Source organism: Myotis yumanensis, unplaced genomic scaffold, assembly GCF_028538775.1.
Source record: "Myotis yumanensis isolate MYYU_CA2020_CCGP unplaced genomic scaffold, mMyoYum1.0.hap1 SCAF_9, whole genome shotgun sequence".
Lineage (NCBI taxonomy): Eukaryota > Metazoa > Chordata > Mammalia > Chiroptera > Vespertilionidae > Myotis > Myotis yumanensis.
In genome coordinates, this window is record NW_027223760.1 from 6338632 (window position 1) to 6344806 (window position 6175).

Sequence of the window (6175 nt, forward strand, 5' to 3'; positions counted from 1 at the left end):
TTAGACAGTGAGACCTTCTGGACAAAGCCAAGGTGGAGGGGCTGAGGCAGATGAGGTTTGGGGCAATCATGCCAGGAGGAGAGAGCTGTTGGGAGTGATCAGGCTGACAGGGGGGCAGTTGGGGGCAAGCAGACCAGCAGAGGGGACCAATTGGGGGTGAGAAAGCCAGAAGGAAGGGCAGGTGGGGGCACGCATGCCAGCAGGAGGGGTAATTGGGGGCAATCAGGCCGGCAGGGGGGACAGTTGGGGGGTGAGCAGGCAGGCAGGCAGAGTGGTTAGGAGCTATCAAGCAGGCAGGCAGGTGAGCAGTTAGGAGCCAGTGGTCCTGTATTGCCAGGGGGTTGTCTGACTGCAGGTTTAGCCCCAGTGGAATCCCATTGTGCCTAAATTGGCAGTCCAACATCCACTGAGGGGCCCCAGATTGGAGAGGGTGCAGGCTGTGCTGAGGGACACCCCCACCACCATGCATGAATTTCGTGCACTGGGCCACTAGTTATTTATAATGGCTAAGACTTGGAAACAGCCCAAGTGCCCATCACCAGATGAATGGATAAAAAAGCTGTAGAACATTTACACTACAGAATACTATGCAGCTGTAAAAAAGAAGGATCTCTTACCTTTGAGACAGCATGTATAGACCTGGAAAATAATATGCTAAGTAAAATAAGCCAAAAGTAGAAAGACAAATATCATATGATCTCACTTAATTGTAGACTCTAATGAACAGAATAAATTGACCAACAATATAAGAACTGAAGCATGGAGGCATGGAACAAACTGACATACCTCTGGATAGGAATTGGGGAGACAATACAAGATAAACCAAAGAACTTGTTTATTATATGCATAGCCCTTGGACACAGGCGGTAGTGCAGTGAAGTCCTGGGGTGGGTGGGTAGGAGCTCAGAGGAGGAGGGAGGAGAGGGGTAAATGGAAGATATCTGTAAAAATATCAACAATAAAATATGTTAATAGAAAAAACAAGACTTATTCCCCCCGGAGCAATCCTATATTACAACCACCTGTCTCTGCTTTCAGTCCATGTATACATCATCACACTGAATATAGCAGACATGATTGTAAACTCCATTTTATTTTTCAGAGATATCATCACCATCATTCAGTTTCTCAGGCCAAAATTGTAGGAATCTCCCTTGATTCCTCTCTTTGCCTTACTTTTCAGAAACCCATCTACAAGATCTCCTGGTTCTGTCCACAAATCTGACCACTTCTCTCCATTTTGAAGACCATCATAAGGCCAAGCTACCACCACCATCCCTGACTCAGCAGTTCCCTAACTTGCCACTTTCATCAATTCTGTAAATTGGAATGATTTTTTAAAAAAATATCAATCAAATGGAAGAGAGATTTTGCAGAACCCCCCACTCTGGCTTCCATGAAATCGGTAGTTATTTCCTATCTCCCACACACTTTATGGCGAAGCTGCTGCTAATCCAAGGATTGGCAAAAGCATCCCTGAAGCAGAGTTTCCCACATTTGATCACCAGAGTCCTTAGATGAGAGAAGTAAATTTCCAGAAGGTGAGAGCACTGGCTACAGGATGGCTAAGATTCAGGGAAACTGTAGGTACAAGTTCAGATTATTATTTCGCTAGCATCTCAGTGGAAAACTCCAGCCTGCAGTTATCCTGAGGGCATTAGTTGTTCATTAGGATGGCGATTAGGAAAATCATGGGAGATGCTACCATAAATCATCAAAGCCCAGCTCCAATGCTGATAGCTCATGTTACTCTGTGTGACAGATGGCAGATAAGGCCATGAATTATTCCCATCTCTGTACACTTGCCTCTTTAAGATGTGGATATGCAGCTCCTCCCACATCGTGCTGAGTCTGTTCCTCCAACCCTTGAATCTGGGTGGACCCTGTGTGTTTGCTCTAGACAACAGGACAGTAGAGGCATGATGAAAGTAGACTCCAAAAGTGCTGATGCCCTGTGGCTTGCTGTCTCTTTCTGGTCTTCAGGACCCTGCAACAGCTTCATAAAGAGGCCAGGACTAGCCTTATTGATGGTGGGGGACACAAGGCACAGTTATCCCCATCATCTGAGCCTGCCTGAGAGCCTGCTAACTACCAGACATGTCCATGGGTGATCCAACTCAAAACTACCCAGTTGCTGGATCTTGAGAGAATAATACTCAGCACAAATGTCTGATGAAAAAGTGCAAAAACCATATAATTTCACTCATATTTGGTATATAAAATAGAAATCAATCAGCCATCAAATAAAACAAATAAACTCATTGCCTTGGACAGCATTGCTAAATGGTTAGAGAATCAGACCAAAAACAAAAGGGTCACTGGTTTGATTGTGTGTCAAGGTTACATACCTGGGTGGGATGTTGGATCCCCAGCCCTAGACAGTGCCCCTGCAAGAGGCAATCAATCTATGTACTCTCTCACATCCATGTCTCTCTCTCTCTCTCTCTCTCTCTCTCTCCCCCTTTATCCTTCTTTTTTTCCACTACCTCCCCCTCCCTTCCTCTCTTCCCCTCTTCTCTCTTCTTCTCTCTCTAAAAAATCAATTTAAGAAAATCCTTGGGCGAAAACAAAAAACTAACTAACTAACTAACTCACTAACTAACTAACTAACTGACACCGATAACAGTAAGGTGGTTACTGGTGGTAAAGGGGGGTGGGGAAATGTTGAAGGGAGTAAAGGGTCAAATATATGGTGATGGAATAAGACAAGGTTTGGGGCTGTGAGCATACAATGCAATACACGGATGATGTATTTTACATTTATACATGTGAAACTCATATAATATTATTAACCAATGTCACCCCAGTAAGTTTCATCTGTGAGGATGGTAGGGCCATCTGCATCTTGTATTTCCACTATTACCTGTGGACAAGCACAATACTGGACAAAGAGTGGTTATCAATAAATATTTGTTAAATAAAGGAATTGATCAAAATCTCTCTGATTCTTGCTTTCTCTTTGATCTTTATATCCAGCCTACATCTGTGGAAAAGATTATCCTTTCCTTATTCATCAATGTTTAGTGTCACAGAAACAAACAATTACATTTTTTGTTGCTGTTAATATTCACCTGGGGATATGGATATTTTTTTGTTTGATAATTTTTAGAGAGAGTAGAAAAGAGGGGTGAAGGGAGGAGAGAAGGAAGAGAGAGAGAGAGAGAAGAGAGAGAGAGAGAGAGAGAGAGAGAGAGAGAAAGAGAGAATGAGAGATGTGAGAGAGACACATTGATTTATTGCCTCCTGCACAAGCCCTAACTGGAGCAGGGCATCTAATATGCAACCCAGGCATGTGCCCTTGACCAGGAATCAAATCCACAAACCTTTGGTGCATGGGCTGACACACTAACCACTCAGACACATGGGTCAGAGCTAAACAATTAAGTTTTAAATATTTTTTTTCTCCTTGCTATCTAGAAACATTGGGAAATGTTTGAATAACTCATATTGGAGCAGACTTTGACTGGAGCAAGCTGAACATACTAGTTGTTAAAAACTGGCTCATCTGATAGGAAGCCATCAAATACAAACTTGAATCACTATAAAATACACAGACACTCCTTTTGAAAGAAGATTTATGTCTACTTCCTTAAGGATAGGAAGTAGAGAACAGCTTCTTATCAGCTAAGAAGAGAAATGTTTACAATTCAGCTTTGTCCACAGAGTTGATGTTGTTGATGGGTGTTCAGAGGGATAACATGCTGAGCTGTGCTTCCCACACTTCCCAGTGCCCTTCACCCACCAGCTTCCCTCAGAGCTGGTTCTGTCTGCTCACCCAACTCCATCCCTGAAAGCTTCTAGTTTATTTATAAACTAGAGGCCCGGTGCACAAAAATTTGTGCACTCGGGGGGAGGGGGAGCAGGGGGGGTCCCCCAGCCCGGCCTGTGCCCTCTCACAGTCTGGGATCCCTCGGGAGATAACCACCTGATGGCTTAGGCCTGCTCCCAGGTGGCAGAGGGCAGGCCCAATCCCTAAGTGCAGCCCCTGGTCAGGCTCAGAGCAGGGCCGATTGGGGAATTGGGGCATTGCCCTGTCATGCACAGAGCAGGGCGGATCGGGAGGTTGGGATGCCACCGTCAGTCACACTCAGGGTAGGGCCAATTGGGGGGTTGGGGCACCGCCCCCTGTCACACTCAAGGCAGGGTTGATGAGGAGGTTGCGGCGCCACCCCCTGTCACTCACAGAGCAGGGCCCATCAGGGGGGTTGGGACTCCGTACCCTGTCACACACAGAGCAGGGTCGATCAGGGGGTTGGGGAGCTCCCCTCTGTCACGCATAGAGCAGGGCGGATCAGGGGGTTGGGGTGCTGCACCCTGTCACACTCAGGGAAGGGCCAATGGGGAGGTTATGGCTCTACCCTGTCACACACATTGCAAGGCCCGTGGAGGTGGGTTGGGGCGCCACCCTCTATCACCCACAGAGCAGGGCTAATCAGGGGGTTGGGGCACCTTCCCCTGTCACGAACAGAGCAGGGCAGATAGGGAGGTTGTGGCCCTGCCCCCTTCACTCACAGAGCCTCAGAGCGATCAGGGGGTTTGGGCGCTGCCCCCTGTGACGCTGATCCCAGTGCCGGGAGACATATTACCCTTTTACTATATAGAATAGAGGCCTGGTGCATGGGTAGGGGCTGGCTGGTTTGCCCTGAAAGGTGTGCCTGGCCAGGCTGGGTGAGGGGCTGAGGGCTGTTTTCTGGGTGGCGAGTGACTGAAGCTTCCAACCACTCCTTGTTTTCTTTTTTTTTATTCTGGGCCAGCTTTAGCTCTGAGGCCTCGCTGCTGAAAACATCGATACAATGTTGTGGTCTGGCTGCCTTTCAGTCCAGCTGGTTTCTGGGGTTTTGTTTAGCTTCTTATTTGCAACATAGTACATAGTTGCTTAGAGTTGCAGCTGAGAGGCTGGCAAGTTAGGCGGGGAACGTTGGAGTCCGCAGTCCTTGAAGAAAGCAAGCCTCCCTGCTTGCTTCAGTGCATGGCTGCCGGCCGCCATCTTGGCTGACAGTTAATTTGCATAAGGATATGCTGATTAGCCAATGGGAAGGGTAGCGGTCGTACACTAATTACCATGTTTCTCTTTTATTAGTGTAGATTATATGAATGGTAAGTGAAATCATTTATTTATACAAATATCCTCTAAGCAGCAATCCCTGATAAAATTACTATTTTGTTTGGCTCAGTCTTCAAAATGGATTACAGCCTAAAATAAGCAGAGACACAAAATATAAAGAATGAGAAATCTATGCTGAAACTGATTGGAATGGCTCAATGTCAACATATGAACCCAGAAGTCTCAGCTCAATTCCTGGTCAGGGAACATACCTGGGTTATGGGCTAGATCCTCTGTAGGTGCTTGCAGGAGGCAGCCCATCAATAATTTTCTCTCACCACTGATGTTTCTATCTCTTTCTCCCTATCCCTCCCTCTCTGAAATGATATATATTAGTGGCCAAGTGCATGAAATTTGTGCACGGGGGAAGGTGGTGTCCCTCAACCCAGCCTGCACCCTCTCCAATCTGGGACCCCTCTCCAATCTGAGACATCCCTCCCTCTCACAATCTGGGACTGCTTGCTCCTAACTGCACACCTGCCTGCCTGCCTGATTGCCCCTAACCACTCTACATGCCAGCCTGCTCACCCCCAATTGCCAACCCCCACTGGCCTACTCACCCCAAACTGCCACCCCCAGCAACCTGATCACCCCCAACTTCCCCCCTTGCTGGCCTGCTTGCTCCCAGATGCCCTCCCCACTGGCCTGCTTGCCCCCAACTTCCCCCCTGCTGGCCTTCTCACCCCAAATGCCCCCCGTAGGCCTCATTGCCCCCAACTGACCCCCACTTATGGCCTGCTCTCCCCTAACTGGCCTCCCTGCTTGCCTGCTCACCCCAACTGCCCCCCCACTCTGGCCTGATCTCCCACAGCGGTCCTCCACCACCTTCCTGATCACACACAACTGCCATCCCCTCTTGGCCCCTAACCCCCTCTACCTTGGCCCTGCTACCATGGCTTTGTCCAAAAGGTCTCCTGGAATGTCTCCCAGTCTAATTAGTATGTTACCCTTTTATTAGTATAGATAGAGGCTTGGTTCATAGGTGGGGCCCGGCTGGTTTGCCCTGAAATTGTCCCGGATCAGGATGGGGGTTCCCTTGGGGGGGGTGGCCTGGGCAAGGGGCCTGCGGTG